This window comes from Ambystoma mexicanum, chromosome 1q (assembly GCF_040938575.1).
Source record: "Ambystoma mexicanum isolate Mex_15411 chromosome 1q, UKY_AmexF1_1, whole genome shotgun sequence".
NCBI classification, from domain to species: domain Eukaryota; kingdom Metazoa; phylum Chordata; class Amphibia; order Caudata; family Ambystomatidae; genus Ambystoma; species Ambystoma mexicanum.
The window spans coordinates 795,295,421-795,319,595 of record NC_090922.1 but is presented as its reverse complement, the minus strand read 5'-3'; the positions used below and the strand labels follow the sequence as shown (position 1 = coordinate 795,319,595).

Genomic DNA, 24,175 nt, shown 5'->3' with positions numbered 1-24,175 from the left:
CATACGAGATTGTGCTAAATAAAATTAAATTGATTGGAAGCGCATGCTGATTCTGACACAATGCTGTTTAATCGTATAAACCACACAAAACGGACTTTATCAATATATTTTATGAACATATATACATTTCTTTGTTTGGTATTTGTGTTTTGGTTATAACAAACCTTTCACAACTTTGCAATTACATTGACAATATAGTTTATAAACTTACATAATTTACAATACCTTTTAATTAATACAAACATAAAAAAGCCTCTACATTTTAAGATTAATTTAATTATGAGAAAAGTAAACTAATATTTAAACTTTTACAGCACTCCAAAACTGCAAACATTAAAGATATCTGCATACCAGAACACAATCATCTCTAGAAACAGGAAGCATGAATTTGTTACATAAAAAAGAGAGACAATGCCTCATTACAAGTTTGCCGGTGTGGAAATTACGTGCCAGTAATAATGTTTACCGGCACGTTTCCCACCAGCAAACTACAAGTTTGGCAGTGGGGGGCCTAATTTACCTACAGCCAAGATCTGGAGGTAAGTCAGGCACCCCACTGTCAAAAAACAGCCAGTATTACCGGCACCGGTTTTACTGGTAATACGGTCAATCCCCCATCGAGTCTTATGGGACTCCATGGAATGTGGAATTCCCACCTTCCCACCACTCTGGCGGTAATTCCGGCATACCATGTGGTGGGAAAGGTATTAACGTTTGGTGGTATCCCTGGATTTACTGGCGGTATACCACCAAATTTATAATGAGGCCCAATATGTGTTCTTATTTCTTCTGTAGTCTATAAAAAGATTTCTCAATATTTCAATATTAATTTCATCTTCAGAGAAATGGCAAGCACTGAAACGATGGTCAATGCCCCTATATGCGCCAGTAATTGTACACATCTAAATGAAATTATATCTGAATCGCATAGGCCACTTTGGTGAATTCCTATATGGACACTTTATAACATACAGTTGTGCAAGTTTCAGGAGTGCAGCTTGATTCGCTCCTGAAACAAATACACATATAAAGCAGAGCAGTCCCAAAACATAGCCTTTTCTTCAAAATCCACTATTGATTCACCTATTTCCTCATACATCTCCATAATTCAGTATATATCATCACAATTTTTCTTGTTCTCTAACACAAAATTGTTGTATCTTCATTAAGGGTCTGCTTTACAATTCTTAGTATTTAATTTATTTCTGAAAATGTAATATTTAAGTACATGCTCATGGTCTTAATTATAGGTATAGCATATAGGGACGTAAGGCCACATTCTAACCTGATGACATGAATTGGTACTACTCCAGGTAAACGCAGGAATCAATTCCAAATGTGGCCTTTTAATTAATGTACCTAGAAATTCAGAATAAAAATGAATCCTAGTTCTATACCATATAATATGACTGGAACAATACTCTAATTGCATGCCTGTAATACTGGTTTTAGTGAAATATCTCCATATTGTAATTCTAGGTACTTCAGTCTCGACAACTGTGACAACACCATACCCACAACATTTGTGTTTGCCTATTTGTAAATCTCATAATCTTAGGTGTGTTTGTCTTTATCACGAAGGAATTTGCATTCTAGTAAGAGCCAACAGCTGTCAGATCTCTTTGGAGTCCAATCTGAGAGTGATCAAAAAAGATAATATCATTGAGAAGTTTTTAACACTTTTTGATACTGATGCCAAGTCTGAAATGTATAGATTATGCTAACAATGTGCGACAATGTACCACTGCTTTAATTCACTATATTATTTCATTTCAGCAGTGAAGTGACCTTCATTGTTTAATTTAGTACAAACAGAGGTATCTGTGTGAACGTGTTTTGAATAATTTCAATAGGCCCTCATCAATGCCCCAGTTATATAATTTTTGGCATTGTTGATTCCTATTGAAATTATCGAATGCTGAAGTGAACTCTAAAAAGACTATAGAAATCGGAAACACATGAGTGTCCTAAGCCAGTCCCTTCAAGACTTTTAAAATCAAACCATTAACTGTGGTACCCATCCACTTTCATAAGCCAGTCTGAAATATAAGAATAATCGTGCACATCTGAGCCCAAACATTTACTTCTCTAAGCAGTAATGTGGTGATGATTGTGGCTGAAACATCCAATAATGCCATTGGTGTATGTTTCGTTGGGTCTCCCAGGATATCCTTTATAAATGGGCAGGTTATAAATTAGTATTGGATTAGATTTATTCAAGTAGTTGGTAGAGTACAAGAATTAATTATTCTTCGAAACAGCACAAATAACATTTTTCGCCCAAAAGTGGGTCTCACGTTTAATGACAACATTGACAAGACATAAGGACCACAAGCTTGCAATTTTAACTTCTCTATGATCTCCCTGATGCCTTGTTTCAAAGAAATACCTGGACAAATTGAGTTGGGAAGAAGTTGTTCAAGAATCCCCTTTGTTCAATAGTGCCCAATAGCTTTGTGTAGCATTTTGTTCAATGACAGCCAATATTTGTTCCATTTTCACTAAGATAGCTCTTTCATTGTGAAATTCAGAAATAATTTTATAACTCTGCCTGATAGATTTTAGAATTTATAAAATTCCTCCCAATGCATGCATGTTTTGTATAATTCCATATTTTTTTATGCATCAACCTGTTTGTTTGTACTATGCAATAATTCCTTGATACTCTTTCACATTCTCCAATAACAGGGTGCATGCAAGATTTTATTAATGCCACATTACCCTTCGTATAATGAATAGTTTGTGAGAAGTGCGTTGGATTTGTTCAAATATCTAAGTTTAAGTGATAGACTCTCCCATCCTCCTCTCATTTTGTCATCCATTTCTTCCTCCTTTCACTGTTCTTTGTTGACCAAGATATTCTGTTGAGGTCTCTGTTCTCTGAGAAATCTCTGACATTTGCTGAAATTAATGCTTGGACAAATATATCATTTGCTGTTAATGACAAAGTACTGTGGTCACTACTTTTCACTGTCCTGTAACATTAGCAAAACTTTCTGCTGTTACACGGAGTCAATAGTTGCCAGAGTTGTGCTGTTGGACAGGTGCAGACTTAAATATATGCACAGCATACCCCATTATTAAAACGTCAGATAACACCAGCTTCATCAACATAGAAGATTATAAATAAAGCTTCACCTAAGCAACCATTTTCTGATTTAGAAAATTGACAAGCTCAACTTCTAGAGAATTTATCAATCTTATTTATTTTATTTTATTTATTAATTGGACACTTGTATGGTGCCTATACATCAGAAAGTGTTTCCAGGCACCACAAGACAAAAGGGGAGGGGGAACAGGGAAGGATAAAACAACAATAAACGGTCCTACTTCACCTTGTGACATTCGGATCATGCAAGTACAGTAATACAAGTGCACAGGGTTTGAGAAGGCTGCAGGGTGGAGGCAGGGTAAATGCTAGAGGAGCCCATGGAGGGCAGTGAGCAGGGAGGCAAGGGTACGGGATAAAGTCTGAGGGGCAGGAGTGGACCAGTCTCGGTAGGCGTGTCGGGGATAGGTGCCCAGAGGCAAGTGTTAGTAATGGGGTACTGCGGAAGAATGGTAGGGGGATGGCCTGGCTGCAATAGGACTCAGAAGGGACCAGGCAGCCAGTCATTGCAAGAGGGGGACATTAGGAGGGGAGGCGAGAGGGAAGAAGGAGGAGAAGAGGAAAGTGTTGAAAAGGTTTTGGAACTTTATGAGATCCGGCTCAAGTCTGAGAGGGGCAGGGAGGCCATGCCAGATGGAGGCTCCTGCTGAGGAAAGAGATCTACCCCCTACTCTCTGCTTGGAGAATCATTTGACCTGCAGAGACTTAGAGGACCAGAGGACTCCAGCTGGGAGGTATTTCAGGGAAGGAAAGTTGGATGTGGCATGGTCCCATGCACCAGAAAGACTTGTGGATGATGCAGGGGGGCTTGAACTTGAGTTTTGCAGCCAGCGGGAGCCAATGGAGAGGTTCTAGGGTTGGAGAGATGCAGCCGTTGCGCTTGAGACCAAGGATAAGTCTCACAGTCCTATTCTGGCATAGTTGGAGAGGGCAGAGGGATGAAAGAGGCAGATTGATGAAGAGGCTGTTGCAGTAGTCCAGTCTGGAGAGAACTGAGACATTGGGGGTCATAACGACCCTGGCGCTAAGGGGTTAACGGCGCCATAAAAGGCTGTGGCGCTGTTAACCCCTTAGCGCCTAATTTCGAGGCCTTTTTGCGGGACCCGACCTGAACGGCTGGTCTGGACCAGCCATTAAAGTAGGGACCCGCAAAGGGACCTTCGAGGTAATTACGGTACCGCAATTTGCGGTACCGTAATTACCGCCTTCCCCAGTCCCATTGAGCCCTATGGGGCAAAAATGGGAATGGGGAAGGGCCAATGTTCAATGGGGAATTACCGCCCCGCCAACCTTGGAATGGGGTGGTAATTCCCCATTGAACATTGAAGGACTCGTTACAACACTGGCAGCAACCATGGTGCTAATAGCGCCATGGGTTACCGCCAGTGTTGTAATGAGGGCCATTGAGTTTCTGGGGAAGGTGAGGAAAGGGCTAATGCCTTTGAGGAGGTAGAGCTGAAAGTGAGCCTTCATGGCAAGGTCAGTGATGTGAGGTGAGAAGGAGAGAGAGGATTTGAAGATGGCTCCCAGGTTTTTCACCTTACAAGAGGGTGAAGGGAAAGGGCCCAAGAAGAGCGGCCAGAGATTAGGAGGGAACCAAGGGGCAGGAGTTCCAATGAGGAGGATCTCAGTCTTACTGGCATTAAGATAAAGATCATCAGCAGCGTGCCATGCCTCAATAGCAATCAGGCAATCGGAAAACAGAGAAGAAGGAGAGGAGGTAGTGGAGGGCAGCTTAAAGGAAAGCTGTGTGTCATTGGCATGACACTGGAAATGAGGGGAGAAGGAGGAGATCAAGTGGGCAAGAGGGCCAAGGTAAAGGTTGAAAAGCCACAGAGAGAGGATAGGGCCCTGTGGAATGGCACGGGTAGAGAGTGAGGTAGAGGAGAGAAAAGGACCCATTTGCACCATCGGGCTTATTCGAAAGGAACAAGGTCAACCAAGCCAATGCATGGTCCATGATAACCAGGGTGTCATGGAGGCAATTTAAGAGGGTAACATGATTGACATTGTCGAACAGATTCAGAAGGATGAGAACAGTGTGAGAGCAGGAGTCGAGATTAGAGAGCAAGTCGTCACGTGTTCAGGAGAGCAGTTTCCGTGCCTCTGGCTTCTCTGAAGCCAGACTGGTGGTCATGGAGTCAACCAACAGCTTCAGTGTGGTGGGTAAGTTGGGAAATGGCCAATTTCTTCAAAGGTTTGCCCAAGAAAGGGGTAGTGGGAATAGGGCGGTAGTTAGCCAGGCAGGAAGGGTCCGCATATGGCTTTTTTAAGAGGGGTGCACAAGGGAGTCCTTGAAAGGTTGTGGGAAGGAGCCAGTGGCAAAAGAGTGGTTGCAGAACTCAGAGCAAGGGCAGCAATTTTGTCCTTGATAGTTCTAGAGGAACAGGGAAGCACTTGTTTGGAGGAGACTTTCATAGAGTGAACAGTCTTGGTAACCTCATCTGGTGCAATGAGTGAGAAGGAGGAGAGAAGGAGGTCAGGGGGAGAGGGGCCAAGAGAGGCCAGAGAGCAGGTGGAGGAGGGGGTGAAGAGGAAAGTGAGGACAGGATGTGCTGAGATTTGTTTGAGAAGTGGGAGGGCAGGGCCGTCCAGAGGGTCTGGGAAAGAAGAGGAGAAGTAGAGACTGCAGTTGGATCAGCGAGTTCCTTGCAAGGTTTTGAAAAGTTCAGCAGTGTTTTTGGTGGCCCCCAAGATGCAGCTTGATGAAGGCCCACTTTTTGGACAGGATGGAGAGCCAATAATGCCTTTGAAGCAAGCAGCAGGCCAGTTTGTTAGAGGGTGTGCGAGAGGCCAGCCATTTCCATTCAGCAACTATACACTCACTTTCCAGCAATGCTAGGTCTGAATCGTACCAACTTTTGCATTTGGAGGCAGGTTCATGTGGATCCTTATGGCATGGGCAAGTATGTCAAGGGTGCTGGAGATACAAAGGTGAAGGTTAGCAAGGGCTGAGTCAGAATGAGAGTCAAGAGCAGGAATCGGGCAGGGATAAAAGTGGCGGCAGAGGCGGCTACTGACACTCGCTTCATAGGTCGGATGACAGAGAAGGAGGCTGGCATTTGATGGCACTCCCCTGCACACTCACACCAGAAAGAATACAGCCCTCTAGGGGAAAAGGCCCACGATACACCTGCAAGGATAACAAGTATTTATTTCCATAAAATAGAAGTGCATCAGCGAAGAACTCTGCTGCCACCAAATGTTCTGAGTTACGTAGGCACATGCAACACATTATAAGTACAAACAACCGACTGATGATGTCATGACATATAGTACAATTCTACAATATGGATTGGAACAGCCCTATAAATGTAGGGCCCTCTCCATATGGGATGCCAGGCCCTTAGTCCGTCTTCACCTGTCCATCTCCCTTCACATGGGCACTGCTGGGATCCGAGGTGAAGTTGGCCTAACAATTAATTGGCTAGTAACACAATGTATTTTTATCGTTGTAACAAGCACCTGGAAGATACAGGGATGGGTTTGTGGGGAGAGCTGAGGTCAAACTAACTCACATGCTTCACTCGCTCCCAGACAGATCAGCAACTCCCAAGGTCCTCATCTTCATTTTTGGCTATGATTTGTTGCCACCCTGCACCTCACTGCACAAATCACGTGACCCATTTGTGAAGGTGCGTTGCCTTCTGATCCTATTGATCAATCGAGGGGTGTAAAAATGCTATGGTCAGTGGTCTGGGTTCGGATGATCTTGTAGCATGCATGGTCTAAGGATAAAAGCATTGCACAGCTGTATTTCATGTGGGGGTTGGTTGGGAGCAGGAGGGCCTTATCATCTGTTCTGTGGGATGGTAATGCAACAAGGCACTCTGCTCCCTTCTCACAACCTTGCAGGACACATTTTTCTCAGGGCACTAGGGCCTGTAACTTTTAGAACAATGGAGGATATCTTAGACTCTGTGAGATCTGGCTGGGGTGGTGGTGGTGTTCGTGCTCTGGCAAGGGATCGAATACTGACACACATAATGCTGTTCGCTGCGATTGGGTCTAAATTCTAGGATGGCTGCTGCATACCCAAATCTACCATAAAGCTTGTAATGCATGTACTAAGGTGATTGCACACTCTCCTCTACGTGCACCCCCCTTGCTCCCTGGATGTGCTCTTGTACCGTTTATTTTTTATCCGGTATCACCTAGGGGGGTGGGAAGAGCCTCTCTCCTTCCCAACATTCCCCCCTTTCATTAATCCTAAATTAACAAACTCCCCTGCAGTGCCAGTGGCAGCCAAGTTCTAATATATATTTCCACCTCCCCCCTCCACACCCTCTCTAAACTTTCAGCTTCCAAGTATGGTAGCAACCCGTCCTTTGGAACCCATGCTCTGCAAACATCTTGCAAGATTTCCCCAGACTAGGCATATTCTTCTGGACTACATGTCATGTAAATACAACCCCCATCCCCGGCTAAATCAACCCAGTGCTCTGTATAATTCTCAGGGTCAGGTGGGGGTGTGGTGAGTGTGCCACAGCGGTGTAATGGATGCTAAATCTCTATCATATTGATATTGATATTTTATTGGTATCGTGCTCATACCCAGGTGATTCAGAGCGTGAACAAGCAGGGGAGGGGAACAAGGGAGAACAAAAACCACAATCTTACTAGGCCCAGTGACATTGAGATAGTGCAAGTGCAGGGGTTTCTTTGGATCGTCTATTTGGGTACCGTTCTCTGTGGTAACACAAAGCGCTTTGGGTGCTACCCCAATTGAGACCATCATCATTGCACTATTGGGCACTGCTTTTTCACAACATCGGGGTCCCATTGGGCGGGCACATGCAAAAGATAACCAAGATAAAGACGATGAGGGGCACCAGCATTTTCGCAATCTCTCCCAGCCAGGATAGAGACCACGAGAAGGTCAGATCGAACCAATCGTCACTCTGTATGTCAGCTTCCTTCTTCATTTGCATGCCCAGATTAAGTACAACTTCAATTATGTGTGACAGAGAGCCATTATCAGCATCTTCGGGAGGCATGAATGTGCAACAGGAATCCCCATTCTTTTTAAACACGCCTCCTTCCATGGCAGTTAGCTTATCCAGGACGTAGCGATTCTGCATCATCATCAGCCTCAAGATGCGGAGCTCCATTTTTATGACGTAAACCCTGGTTCTGTGTTGTTAGCCAGCTGGATCAGTTCCCAGCAGACAATTTGAAGCCATTTAGTGTTGGCTGCAACTTGCACACTGGGCAGTAACAATGAGGCAAAGAAAGTCTCTGCTTTGCTGAAGAGCCCGTACTCGTCAAGTATTTCCTCAAACAAGTTTGATGAATCTTTAGACAGAGAGTTCTCTCTCTTTTTCCATCAAAGGGTTTCACCTTTTTCTTTCCCAGGCAGGGTGTGGAACCATGGTGCTGGCAACAGGTTTCTGGTTTCTTCTTCAGGAATTGGAAAGGTGTTAGGGGCAAAAGTCTCTCTTGGCACCCCTAGCAAATGTACTTCTCAGATTACAAGCAGGGCTGAGTGCAGCATGGCCGGGAAACAATAGCCCCTCCATTATGGCGGTAGGTTCAAGTACGCTTGTTGGCTGCACACCCAATAACAATCCATCACTGCCGCCATGACTTTCTTGAGATCAGGAATGGGCATAGCCTTGTTGCAATGTTCGTGGGCCCCTACAGATATTGTTCTGGCACTGTAAAAGCAAAGTTCATATGTTTCTTCCCTGTGCACTTTCACCCGTTTCTCCATTGCTGCAACCCATGTTAGTTTTGTGATGTGTTCAGTTCAGAACGGTGCACATGCTGCTTCCACCTGGCCAGAACTCTTTCTTCATATCGGATTAGACCCTCTGCAATGCAGCTTACTGTTTTTTCTTGCCATTTATTGTTTGTGTATTTCAGTCCTTGTATCACAAGGTAGGGTCTTTTCCGGCATTTGCTACCTTTTGGATTTTTGTCGCATTGCAGGTGATCTGGATCATCAAGTTCGGACCTCACAATGTGTGCCTGGAAAATGCCCCTGAGCCTACATGGCACAAGATGTTCTAGGCATTGTGCCTCTAAAATTGGTACTTCCTGTGGCACTAGGACCTTGGGTGCCCCTGACGCATGCCGTATAAACGAACACACATAACAGCCACCATTCACTTTGTTCCTCCCCACTGAGCTCATGTATGTGTCCCAGCTATTAGATGGTTCTGGGTGACACACATCTTCTATGGCGTCGAGACCAAGCCCGTGGTAGGCGTCGTCTTTGCCCTTCGTGCTTGTCTCTTTGTACTTTTGGGTGTACTTATATATCCATTAATACCACTACTAATATTATTTACACCAGTAAGGTTTGTGTTATAGAAAGTATTGTGAAATCTTGAAAACAGTAGGGACCAAGCAATATATTCTAACAATTCAAAGTGAGGCGGCAGATTCTTATTATGTACAGAATTGTTGACATGTTGATGCGTACAGTTGAGCCTTGGGGAACATAGAGATTCATTTTCATTTGAGGGATGTACAATTTTGTTTGCATGTATATTTGAACTATTATTTACAGTAAAATTCTAATGTCCTTCTCCTAAATAAATCCCCAAAACAAACATTGAAATAGCAGATGTACCAGCTATAAAATGCATTGCACACATGTTAGAATACAAAAACCTAGACGTCATACTATAAGTAGAATACATTTTAATGTATAATGAGTGATTTGAGAACACTGGCTCCATTTTCTTCACCGTCTGAAAGGCAAAACATATGCACACAAAAAGAGACAGAGAGACAGAGAGAGAGAGAGCGCAAGAAAGTGCACCCTTGTTTTAGTAGCTGTGCATGGGTTGGGGGCAAGCCAATTTTGAATGCTGGTAGTGTACAGGGAAATAAGGTATGTGCACACTACCACTCTGGCCAAATTCTCATCAGTGCATATTTCTGTTATGCATGTTGTGGAGTTCACTGTTTTACACATACAATGTGGATATTTGTGCTTGACAGAATAATCTCATATGCAGATGCTCTTTGGATAGGCAAAGCAGATTTTGATCTTTCTAAGATGGCAAAGACGGCATGTTCCATGTAGAGTGTAATAGAACAGCCCATCAAAATTGTGGAACTTTTCTCAATTGCAAATGCCGCCATCGCAAGTGCCTGTTCACAAAAGAACTGCCCTTGCATTACTGAGTCTAACATGCCACTGTAATAGGCCAGTGGCTTGTGGCCCATTGTGCTCTTTTGTGTCAACATGGCAGTCGTGAGCTGCCCGTTAGAGTGGGAAAATAAGTAAAATTCCTGTCTATAATCTGGGGTTGCTAGCACCGGGGCAGTTGAAATACTTCTTTAAGATCATAGAAACACTGTAACATTTCAACAGTCCAAACCATTTTATTGTCAGTTTTATGTGCTTCCTTCAGGCCCTGTAAGAATGGCCTTGTATATGTTGCGTAATCAAGGATCCATGTCCTGGAGTAATTGCACAACCCTAGGAATGTTTGCATATCTTTTACTGTTGTGAGCTGGGGGTGGCTTGCACAGAGGCAATGCGTCTGCTATTATTCTTTTGCCATTTGCTGACATTAACTGTCCTAGATACAGAACCTCTTGTAGGCAGTATTGTAGCTTTGCCTTGTCAACCAGTTACCCCTTGCAAGCCAGGAGCTGTAAGAGTGTAATGGAGTCATGTCTGTAGTGTTGTCCAGTGTCACTGCACACCAGCAGGTCGAAATACTGGATGATTGTGCTGGACACTTGGATGTTGCCTAAGTCAGCGTGGGGTATTCTGTTGAAGATGCTGGGGCTCTCGCAGTACACCTGAGGCCATGTGTAAAAGCAGTGAGGTACTGTGAGTCTGGGTGCAATGGTATGGAGAAAAATGCATTTATGAGGCAAAAAAGTGTGAATTGTGTTGCCTCTTTGGGGATGCTACACATGATCGTGGCAGGGTTAGGAACCACAGGAAATTCTTGCTGTACATTTAGGGGGCACAGATCCTGAATCATTCTCCAATTGCCCCTGTTGCCTTTTTTCAGGATGCATGGGGAGGTAGATGGCACAATTACTGGTTGAATAGGGCACTGATGGTATCCCTAATTCACTCCTCTGCCTCACTGTAGATTGGATATTGTTCACTTGGGGTAATACTGCTCCTGGTTTCAATGTTATGTGTACTGGGGTATGTATGAATGTGTAATCCCTATTTTTTGTTTACGGGGGGTCAAAACTGTAGGAAGGGATGCTCTGTGAAGGAAATGTATGGGAAACAGATCGACTACCCCTCTCTTTTAGTCCTCTATAGATCACGGGTGAAGATAAAGGTTAACCTGTACACTTTGTTAGTAAGGTTTTCGCCTTGTTGGGAAAAATTGCACAGAAATGCAACTGAATACAAAAATTCTATCTCTTTAATAATCGTAAAAATACCTTAAAAAACATTACAGTCTAAATACATTTTCAATCAAACCATTTAGTCATCATTCATCTGTTCTAACAGGGGAATACTAGAACTTAAAAAACTTTGTGCATAACAGTAAATCAGAATATGCATTCATGACATGGGAAAAAACATTTGATTTTCCCTTAAGCAGTCGACATATGTTTCAGCCCGTTATAGTGTACCACCTCTGTCAACAGTGGTCACAAAGATGAATATTGGGCCATCTTCAGGACAACGGTTACTTTTGGTAGATTATTCTTGTTCCCCATTGGGCACACAAGCACATCTAAAAAGATAAATGTACATGTATTAATGTATAAAAAAGGAGATAGAAAAGAGTTATAGTTCCCAACTGGATTGGATCAAGGCGATGGCTAGGTTATACTATTCTAGACACACACACTAAACCCACCTATGGTCCATAGACTGAAGTTTGGACTATTGAGCTTGGTCAGACTCTCGGATGTGGCAAGGAATTACCATCCCTGGTCTTGGTTCCTATGGTTAATTAGAAACAACAGTCTCTTAGTGTTATGTTCTTGCTGATACAGACAATTTATTTAATGAGCTTAAAAAACGTACAAGTTAGCAACTTCTGTAGCTTTGTCTTCGAAGTCGATCTTTATTTTTCTGAATTCCACCTGGTACCATTCAGAGGCAGGACATGGACTATTATTCCTGTAATTGTGGTGCTGCCTAAATCAAAGGGAAAGAGCACGCTAATGAATGGATATATTGGGGCATTTAACATCCAGGTTTAAGGTTAAAAAATACTTGTAAATCTTTTTTTGCCCTTTTGTTACTGTTGTTATTTATTTCTAGAAGCCTGTAGTTAAATTTACTCGGCTTTTGATGTTCTAAAGCGGCAGTCATTGCGCCTTATACATGGTGTTTTAAAAGCATTGTGGTCTCGCACCTGAGGTCTGTAGCCAAGGGATACATGAAGTGGCAGTGGCTAGTTGTTATATTTTCTAAACATGTTTTAAATGTACTGCTGTCATGAATTACAAAAACAAGCAGTATTCGAGCATCTTAGCACCGTGGTCACCGCCTTGCAACCAACAACATTACTTTTCAGTGTTTGTTTAAAACGCACGTGCTTACATAACCTGCTGCAGTCATTGCCGTTATTATCAGATTTTACGAGCGAGCACATCTGTCATTTTAATTGCAATGCCATACTGACAGTGCGGATAAGGCTTGTATAATTTAGACCCCTGGATAGATTAAAGCTTTTCCATCGCTTACCTTGATCTATGCCGTTTGTGCGCCCAAGTGAAAGCTGAAAATCTGCAAGACCGGCGAAAGCTCGTTCTGCAGAGTAATGGTGTGTTTAAATTAAGTCACGTGATTGGAAACCCGTGCTTACCTCACGTTTGTAGCCATTAAAACGTGAATACAGGGCTGCTGGAACTTGTAGTGAAAGGCCAATAAAGGCCGTATTTTATTTTTTATTATTGTAAATAGAAACGGCCGCATGAGTGACATATTTTGTAGTGTTGCACCTGGTTATGTAATGTACTCAAGCTATTTATAACAGCTGCAGGCATCATATATTCAAAGAATGCCTCATATACTACCCAGTTGTAATGCAGTTGTATTGGTCAACTTTAGATTATTTACACTTGCATGGCACCCTTTTTGGTTCAATGAGGGAGACCTATAGGTTGTATTATCGGTCTTGCAAAAGTATGTGGGGCAATCCCTGTAGGAGCCCTGCGTCATGCAGTCCACAGGCTCTCTGGAACTTGCTCTAAATAGGCGTCAACGAACTGGGTTGGTGCTTCAAGGGCCATCATGGGGCACTGGACCTTCTGGTACTGCACCATTATTTCACTGGGGATACAGATTGCTGGCATTATTTTTCCATCATCTGGCCTGTCCTCAAACAATTCTGCACCAGTCACCTCCTTCAGAGGTACCGTGGGGTCAATGCAAAGTACTGTGTGCCAGTCGCACCTATCCTGGTCAGTCCCTATCACAAAAATCTGTATCCCCAGTGAAATAATGGTGCAGTACCGGAAGGTCCAGTGCCCCATGATGGCCCTTGAAGCCCCAACCCAGTTCGTTGACGCCTATTTAGAGCAAGTTCCAGAGAGCCTGTGGACTGCATGACGCAGGGCTCCTACAGGGATTGCCCCCAGTACACATAACATTGAAACCAGGAGCAGTATTACCCCAAGTGAAACAATATCCAATCTACAGTGAGGCCGAGGAGTGAATTAGGGATACCATCAGTGCCCTATTCAACCAGTAATTGTGCCATCTACCTCCCCATGCATCCTGAAAAAAGGCAACAGGGGCAATTGGAGAATGATTCAGGATCTGTGCCCCCTAAATGATGTTGTACAGCAAGAATAGTCTGTGGTTCCTAACCCTGCCACGATCATGTGTAGCATCCCCAAAGAGGCAACACAATTCACACTTTTTTGTCTCATAAATGCATTTTTCTCTGTACCATTGCACCCAGACTCACAGTACCTCACTGCTTTTACGCATGGCCTCAGGTGTACTGCGAGAGCCCCAGCATCTTCAACAGAATACCCCACACTGACTTAGGCAACATCCAAGTGTCCAGCACAATCATCCAGTATTTCGACCTGCTGGTGTGCAGTGACACTGGACAGCACTACAGACATGACTCCATTACACTCTTACAGCTCCTGGCTTGCAAGGGGTAACTGGTTGACAAGGCAAAGCTACAATACTGCCTATAAGAGGTTCTGTATCTAGGACAGTTAATGTCAGCAAATGGCAAAAGAATAATAACAGACGCATTGTTGTGCTATTTCCCTTCACGTTCCTTTATTCATTTTCAGTGATGTATTATTATACTCCGAATTTCCACCCATCCGTTCACTTCAATACCCACAATTCTGTCTAGTGCCTTCTGTACTTTCTTCAGTAAGCCCCTTTTGATACCGACATAGAAAAGTGATCGGTCCCACTGGTCCCCTGTCTCCACCCTCCACATCTCCTGAACGTTAATAATGTACTGTGTGGGGTCTTTGTCAACACCCATAGCATATTACATAATCAACTGAATGTCTGGCGTCTCAGGGTAAGTGTGCCGAAGCGTGCCCCCACCTGTGCTCTGATGTTATTTAATGGTGCGCCGTCATGTGCCTCATCGTCTAACCTTACTCTGGGTAGGGTATCCTTCTTTAATCCACTGTCCCAAGCCTGATCTCCCACAATCGCCACCAGCAAATTGTTCATGTCACCCACGGCAAGGGGCACCCCGATGTCTGTTTTTCAAATGTGTATATCCACTTTCCTGCCCTGGCTGTTAATGGGGGCAGCACTTTAACCAGATTGTTCTTATCCATCTGCGCCCTGGGCACATGCTGTTCCCGACCCATCCTTTCTTCCGGAACGTCCCCTTTTCCTCGCTACTGCCATCCAGCCAAACCTCCTTAGTCTCTCATCTCACAAATGTTCGACTTGAGGCACCCATTGCACTTCCTCCTCACTTTCATACTTAAACTCATCCACGGTACTCCACCCATCCTCTCCCGGATCTCCCAGATCTCCACCTAAGCCTCTGTCAGACCTTACTTTTTTGTACCCTGTGCTGGCTGCTTGCCATTCCCCTTCCTTCTCTATGTGCACATACTTTATTGCAGTGCTGTCCAATCTAAACAAAATGTCCCCAGCTCTTTACTCGTCTAGACTGCTCCCCTTTGCATCACTCTGTGCTGTTCACAGTAGCGCTAACTGTGGTCATGATGATTCTAGTACCTCTTCTACTCCCCTCTGCCCTGCACACTCCTGAGGTGTAGCGGTTGCTGGAGTGGGTATTGTGGAAAAGCTGAGGGTATTTCCCCAATTAGATTTTGGGAATCCCTTATTGAGGTGGTCAAGGAAGAACGGGCTCTCTCAAAGTCCAAACATGGGGTAGACGAAGAGAGGAGGATCACATGGATAAGGGAAACCAGGGTTATGCACAGGGAAATGCCCCAGCTGAGACGCAGCAGTGTACTGAGGGAAAACAAGAGGAGGATGAAATCCCTGAGGCCTTTGTAAGCTACAATACATTTACCTCACCTCCTCCCATTGAATCTCTCCTACCCAGATCCAATGACCCCTCCATACAGAACCAATCCCCTAAGATCTCTAACCCGCTTGTACCCAAAGTTTATTTATCACAGAATCCCTGTTTTCCTGCATCCTGTCTGAACATCCCCGGACATCCTTCTCCACGTCCCTCTGATTATTTCCCTCACTCCCAACCTGCTCAAATACAACACTGGCGTTCCCACAATACCCCTTGTTTATTTCACAATCCTAGCTATTCCTGTTTGCCTCACAAAACCAAACCTCCTATTAATTTCAAAATCCCTCCAATTCAAAGGCTATATTTACATATACCACCTCTTCCCAGTCCTAGCACACAGAATACTCAAAACCTCTACCTCTCCCATTTCCCGACTCAAACACTTTTCTCCAATATGAAAACCAAAGGACTAACCCTAGATATGTTTACCTAGCATGTCCCAAACCTAGCGTCAGGTAAAGTAAGGCAGGTAACCTGAATCACACAGAACCAATAGCCCTTTCCTTTCCCCACAGGGATAAAAGGTGGAGCAAGAGAGCACAGGGCGAGCAAGGCAGAATGCACAACGAGACAGGTCTCCAGACCCGGCAGTTCAAGAGGAGGAACTAGGCGGCAAATATTGAGAGGCTGACGAGGAGAGACACAACCTTTCCCTTTTCACCAAAACGCTGCAAACCCTCCGCTGAAGGAATCTTAAGACCGAGGACAATAGTTCAAGTGTGCTGCAGCAGATGGCAATGGTACAGCAAGCCGGAGCAAGGGAGACTCCTGCTTCCGTGGTACCGGCATTGACTCCAGTTAAGAGGAAAGCCAAGCAGTTCATCACAGCCGGTGAGTATAGGGGAGAGCCGATAAGAACTGGGCTGTGGTGAATGAAAGTGGCAAAGTGAGAGAAATTCAAAGAACTGTAAAATTGTAAAGAAGAGACCAGCTGCAGAAGGGGACCAGCACCACGTGGGTGCTGCTCCGAGAAAATCTAATCAATTCCCGTCTGAGTGAAACTACAGATACCAGAAGGCCGTAGAAGAGCCACCAAAATAGGTCAACGTGGTCATACAGGAAGTCAAGCAAAATCCCAGTACAGTAAAAAGCCTTTGACCTAAGAACTATAAAGAAAGCAAGGGAAATGAATCCTGCCACATGAGAAAGCATGGGAAGTGAATCCTGTGAACATTGAAAGTGAATGTGAATGTGAAGTTGGCAAGAGTGAACCTGGAAGAGGGATGCTGATGAGAAGGGGGCAAGTCTAAAGTCCCAAGAAACAGTGTGTTGGCAAGGCTGAAACCCGCCGAGGGATGTCCACTGGAACTGCTTAAAAAGACATTAAGATTAATAAATGCTGGAAAAGCCATACTGAACCCGGTGGAGGGAGGCTGAAAGCAAACAAGGGTCTGCGCCCAAAAGAGGCTGAACCAGGGATGAATCAATCACCCAAGAAAAGCCATAGTGAACCTGGCATAGGGAGGCTGAAAATAGAGAGGGGTCTGCGCATGTAAGAGGGGGGCCAAGGGATGAATCCATCACCCAGGAAATATGTAGAACAGAACTTTGTGTTTGTTAGTTGTTTTGTAAACCTATCAGGCCCTCGGAACCAGGAGACACAACCACCGAAGGCCTTGATATCGATAGGAACTGTTTTAGGATCCAAGCCCGGAAAAGGGAGATCCAGGGGGTGAAGTACTATCACCCAACACCACGAGTAACAAGGGCCAGCACCCGGAAGAGGGGGTCCCAAGGGTGAAGAATCCTCACCCTAAGTAAAACCAGGAAACAAACTTTCATTTTTGTTGAAGGAACTCATGTTTAGTTATTTGAATATGTCAGGCCCTCGAAGGCAAGAGACTTTCAAGAGAAACAAGACTTGGCCATCGATGACCCTGCTAACTACAAGCGGAACTATCGTCTCATGCTGGGGAAGCTCGAGAGTGTGCTGTGCTCCAAGATACCACGTTACACCATGCTTAAAACGTGGGGAAGGGAGACCAAAGCTACTGCATCCTGACATATCATTTGTGAACACTTCTTTCTTTTCTTGAAAACTATCCGACACCTTTTTTGTATTAGTTGTAAGGTTTGGCAACAGGTTTCTTAGTATAGGCCCTTTTTATTTGACACAATGCCACTAGGACTGGTTTAGTTTAATTTGATGGTCGACGTTTGCTCGCATCTTAGATTGAGGTTTAGATTAGGTCTTTTTCCAACCGGCATACAGATTAATAAACACCATAGAACTGTGATCACTTGTGTGTGTCTTTACTGTTGCCACCATGAGTTCGTTGCAGTGTATATGGGGGTGGAGGGACTGTGGATCGTGTGGATGCATAGGTTGGGTTAGCGTACCCCATTGCTGGCTGGGCTGCCAGAGGATATATTCCCTTGTACTCTGTCTGTGTCTCATCTCCTGCTTTTTTGTTCCCTTTGTGAGTACTCTATGCCCCTCCCTCATCAGAGTCTTCAACGTCCTCAATCATCTTCTTTAAGTCTAAGATTTCCTTAATGTTCTGTAGCTGTTTACCCTTGTACGTTGCCGCTAGAAATGTAGTCATATGCTCTAAAGTTCCCCTATAATGGGTGCCCTGCTCTGGCCATGAGCGTGGCATCCCCCCTCGTGTTTCTGAAGCCCGTTGCTTGTGGTACTTCACAATCTTTTCCCGGGACAAGGGAAAGGCCTTGTACATGTACTCTAAGGGTGTCTCCCCTCCCATTGCAACGATGTGTGGGCTGTAAGGCGTCCCTACACTTCTAATCGCATGCTGCGCATGCTGCAAATGTCACAACCAAAAAATAAATTTGCCGTTCTCCCCTTCCTATCAGCCCACATTACTTTCCCTCCCCTCTGCTTCACACGCACCCACTATCATTCTGCACGCAGTCAAAACACACTGATAACTTAACAATGCCCTTCCTCGGGCATCTACCTTACATAAAAAAGTCACAAAACACTACAACAGTAAGTTAAAATAACAAGCTAAAATAACAACCACTGCTATATCCGAGCCCACTAATTATGCAGGGTTCCTATGTATTTCCTTTTCCTCCGTTACACAATATAAGTGGTACCACCTTCTCCCCTCACTCAAGAGGCTCCCTAACACTCCTGGTTTCCTTTCCGTAATGTTCTCCTTAAAAAAATCAATAATAAAAGCAAAATGTCACACCTACACCATACGAACAACCTTGTTCTCCACTCACTCACAAACCCCACTCTTCCCCATATACCCTTCCCCTACTTGTTATCACTTGCAAGGGTATTCTCACATATGCGTGTTCACCTGAACTCCTCCATCACGGGGTTGCAACAACGGCCTGCACTCTCCCCGGAGCCGCGCCCTGCTTCAAAGAGAAGACAGGATTTCTGTAATAGTATTTATTTCTACAAAGAACTCTGCTGCCGCCAAACGTTCAGAGTTCCGTAGGCACGTGCAGCACATTATAAGCACCAACAACGTCACTGATGACGTCATGACATATAGTACAATTCTACAAAACGGATTGGAGGAGCCCTATACATGTAGGGCCTGCTCCATTTGGGATGCCAGGACATTGGTCCGTCTTCATCTGTCCATCTCCTTCCACGTGGATGCTGCAGGGCTTGCCAACCGAGGTGAAGTTGGACTAACAATTTATTGGCTACTAACACACACATTGTTATTTTATCATTGTAACAAGCATCCGGAAGATACAGGGTTGGGCTTGTGGGGAGAACCGAGGTCACACTAACTCACATGCTTCTCTCGCTCCCATACAGATTAGCAACTCCCAAAGTCCTCCACCTTCATTTTTGGCTATCATTTGTTGCCACCCTGCACCTGGCGGCACAAAACATGTGACCCCTTTGTGAAGGCGTGATAGCCTTGCCTTCTGATTTTAGTGATCGATCGAGGTGTGTAAACGTTTTATGGTCGGTGGTCTGGGTTCAGATGGTCTTGTGGCATGTAGGGGGTCTCAGGATAAAATCATTGCAAAGCTGTATTTCTTGTGGGGGATCGTTGGAGGCAGGAGGGCCTTGCTATCTGTTCTATGGGATGGTATTGCAAAGAGGCGCTCTGATCCCCTCTCGTGACCTTGCAGGGTGCATTCTTCCAAGGGCACGAGGGCCTGTAACTTTTAGAACAATGGAGGATCTCTTAGACTCTGTGAGAACTGGCCCGGGTGGGGGTGGTTTTCACACTCATGCAAGGGATGTAATACTGACCCACATAATGCTGTTTGCTGCGCTTGGGCCTAAATTCTAAGATGGCTGCCATTCACCAAGATAGCATTCACACCCACATCTTCCATAAAGGTGATCGCGCACTCTCCTCTATGTGCACCCCCCTGCTCCCTGGATGTTCACACTCATGCAAGGGATGTAATACTGACCCACATAATGCTGTTTGCTGCGCTTGGGCCTAAATTCTAAGATGGCTGCCATTCACCAAGATAGCATTCACACCCACATATTCAATAAAGGTGATCGCACACTCTCCTCTATGTGCACCCCCCTGCTCCCTGGATGTTCTCTCTTAGCATCTATTTCTCATTTGTTATCACTGAGGCGGGTGGGAGGACACTCTCTCCTTCCCAACTCAGTGCAGGAAGAGGCTTAGCCAGGGAACCAAGGAACTCCAGGTGCGAAGAGAGAAGAGAATGATCTGACCAAGACAGATGCGTGCAGAGAGGATTAAATAGACAGAGGTCAGCTGAGATGGGCACATCCAGGGTATGCCCAGCTGTGTGGGTTGGGCCAGAGGGAAGAATGGTGAGGGAAAAAGAGTCGCAGTGGTTGCGGAAGAGTAGGGTGGCTGCTTCAGGAGAGTCAAGATTAATATTGAAGTCAACAGTCTTGAATTGGGCATCATGTAAAAAATCAGCAAAATATTTAAACGATGTCCAGGCGAAAACAGCAACTCTGGGAATAAGGCTTCTGTCCATAGGATCGATGGATCATTCAGTTTACATCTGGTAATTTCATACTTATTCAGTGGCCTAAATTTCCATGGTTTAATGGTCCTCTCAACACACTTCATCTGTCCTTTTTTAATGTATCACAGTTCACAACGTTACCTACTCTAGAAAAGTGAGCAAGCACCTTCTCTCCCCTTTATAAAACTGTCCTGGAAGGGTGTCAGTCATAATGTCGAAACAATAATGTCGAATTACAAAAATGTCTAAAACATAATGTCGAAAAAAAATGTTGAATTTTTTATTTTTTATTTATATGTTTTTTGGGTTCTGGGGTAAAAAAAGGGGTAAAAACAAACAAAAAATCACAAAAAAGGGGGCTTGGGGGTGAACCCCCCCATTTTGAACAAAAAGCAACCAAAAAAAGAAATTCAAATTTTTTTTTTTCGACTTTATTTTTTAGACATTTTGACTTTCGACATTATGACATTCGACTTTATGACTATAAACCCCTGGAAGCATCCTCAGAGACAACATCTCTTTGGCATTTTTGGTCAGGGTTGATTGTAGAGCAAATCATTCCTTTTTGTTTCACATTCCTTTTAGCATTTTTAGTTCACTTTTTCAGCTGCTTTTGAGGAGTGGAGTAAATCCTTACCTCTTGGAACGCTTTTGACATTGTCCTAGGAGATTGAGTATGCTGTCGCTTTTCCAAGAGGCTGTCTGAGGTCTCTGTCAAAGCCACGTTTAGACTTACACTGATAACAACTTCTTTTCGGCTTTCTTGTTGTTGCATAGTTTATTGGGATTTATATGCCCCTTATTTCTGTTAGACCTGAGAATGTCCGTCATGAGTAGTCGATCAAATGCGAGCAGTTGACAACAATATCATACCCTCCTTGTGGGAGGCATTCCAACCAGCCAATCTATTCACGTAATGAATTACTTCTAGCTTCTCAAAGCTTTTGGGATAGTTGTGGCTTATGGAATCTGATCCAGAAGCTCGTTGTCATTTGTATCTATTAAGATTCCTTCATTTCCCATACTTGCTGATTTGAAATTCATGGCGCTAATGTTTTTGGCCTAAGAAAGGACATACAACTATGAGACAAATCTATTGCAATACTTGGCTGGATATTTGTTGTCCATGATGATGGTGTAGCTATTTCAAAATACCATTTGAGTTGCGAAAAGTCAATAGTCATTCTCCTTAAAATGTCAGAATGATCCTTCTCTAGTCATGACTGCAGTGCACTAAGTGAAATGAGCACAATTGAAGAAGCATCCTGCCTTATCTTTTATCACCTAGCACCTATTGGTGGCTTGCTGACTGTTTTTAGAAACTAGCCAAAGGCATCCAACTAAGGATGTTGAGGCAATGCTGTGGTGCATAGCATCTTGCTTTCCTACATTTATAGCATAGAGGGTCTACTATTAGGCTGTACCATGTCCATCCCCCGGATCCAGTGTTCTAAACTAATGCAAGTCTTTGAACCTCTCTGTCAAAGTATTGTTGTGTGTATTTGCATTTTCGTTAGAGTTGGAACCTGAATGCTGATGAGAAATTAGGCATGGATGACAAATCTAAAGGAGTGCTTGTCTTGATGTTTGTAATATGAGTTGTGATTTTGTGGGGTATAGGTTGCCTTTTCTTGCCGGCCGCTGGTGCAATCAGCTTTTGGTGACAATAATGCCCGACTAGTTTAAATCATGCAGCGATTTATCGGTTTCACTTTCGGTAGGGGATAAGTATGAAACAGCAAATGAAATGTTACTATTCTCAAAAACATACGTTGATAACATCCTAATTCCTGCACTAGAAATCTATAGAGCAGAGGCAATAGCAAATGGCACATATGGTGCTGAGATCTGGGGCCATTGCGAAATGCATTCTATGTCAAAAATGGAGAATAACTTTTTTTAAAGTTTGTCGTGGCTCCCAAAAAATAGACACAATTCCCCATTACCGCTGGAACTAGGCCTTATGTTCATATATGACCCGGTTGCTTTGAAGCCATTGCTTTTCTGGGTTTGCATCTGGTCCAATGACACCAATCCTAAGTGCAGAATAGCCTTAAGAGACATTCTTAACTACCAGAATGCTTTAACTATCTCATGGTTTAAACATATTAAAGTTTTGTTGGGTGTACTAAATATAGAACACAATTGAGCCAGCCCGGATAGTATTTCGAAGAACAGCAGGCAGGAAGTATTGGATGCCTACTCTCAATATAGCATAAGACAACATATAAGCAAGTGTCTGAATCTAGCGACTGGGTACACCTATTTGTTAACCAAGAAAGGTAACCTGCGCATTATCAAAAAACCTACCCAGAGAGCGCTATTCATTAGGTTTCGCTTGGGCATCCTGCCAATTGCCTCCGTTAAGGCGAGGTGGGACAGAGCCTTTTTTGATTGCTGTCCATTTTGTCCTCGGGCCATTGAAATGGTGGAGCATTCTCTCTTTCAATGTCCCATGTATGCCGACATCCGTAAGAAAGCCTTAAAACCATGTCTTTCAAAAAGAGGTTTACATTCCCAGATAAATGCCGTAGAAACATGAAAGGTGGCAAATACCAATGATATTATATTCTCTGTCTCGAAATGTCTGGGTAAGGCATGGTGGAGAAGAGAGAATCTCCTTAGTACATTTAGATAAAGAGGCTTTGCGGCCGTGAAGGTGACTTGTTTTAGGATTACTATTTTTTATGTGTTCAATAACTATTGTTATGGTAATAACTTTTGAGTAGCGTATTTATTTAGGAATGATGTTTGCAACTGTTATATTATATTTAAGGCTCCCGGTTTTATGGTATTTATTTTTCTGCCATTTCTGTTTGTATTTATCCATATTTATTTTTGGGCTTTTTTTGTATTTATCCACATTTATTTTTTGTCATATAAAAAGATAATTCACAAAGAGTATTTTTCTGCATTTATTTTAATTTAAAAAATGCATTTATTAAAGCAGACATGCAGCCATATAGGAAAGAAATGATAGCTCCGTTGTTTCCATAACAACAAACGGTCAGCAATTTGAAGAACTTTAATGCTATATTTATACAACTTTTATACTCTCCATTCTGCCAATCTGCAATACAATTGACCTGCCATGTATGAGTGACATCATAGAAAACCAGACAGAAAGACCTGTGTTTCATTTTTTTTCTCCATTTTTATAAATAAATACAGACAGAAAGCAGAATTAATTCCTTATGTATTCATGTGTAAAAATCAGTAGAAATGGAAAACTGGAAGCCTTAATTATATTGTTATGTACTTTTATGGTTACCAACCGAAATAAAGTTAATACTGAGAAACAGATGAAGAGTCCTTATTTGTTAAAATGCCAATGTTTCCTTTTAAATGCTTTCTTTGCCGAGGTTCCATGAACAAACCGAAGATTCTGTAGATGTTTTAACAGAGGGAAAAGTAGAAAGAGACCACGAACACTGTTGTAGCACACAGTGATTATCCTGGTAAATTCATGACCTGGAGAGATTGTGATAAATAACATGACATTGTTTTGAAGCACAAGCTAATTCCAACACAATGCCTCCAAATCCTAAAAACTACAAGAACGGACTTGATCAATATTTGTTAATTTTATGGATACAGACATTGATTCAATTGTGCATTTTATGCTGATTTGGAAAATTTACATCATAATTTCCTATCAGAATGTTGTTATCAGAAGTGTGACTATTTCTGTAATGAAATACCAGTTTAACATGCAACA

At 43.4% G+C, this 24,175-nt stretch overlaps 1 long non-coding RNA gene across 1 annotated transcript; it reads right to left on the bottom strand.

Annotated features, from left to right (window-relative positions):
* Positions 1-11,665: 11,665 nt before the first annotated feature.
* On the bottom strand, positions 11,666-12,190 carry LOC138521850 (uncharacterized). Its single transcript, XR_011283145.1, has 3 exons — positions 12,078-12,190; positions 11,908-11,993; positions 11,666-11,781 (listed from the first exon to the last, which is right to left on the bottom strand). It is a non-coding gene; the product is annotated as an uncharacterized lncRNA (long non-coding RNA).
* Between the last annotated feature and the right edge of the window lie 11,985 nt (positions 12,191-24,175).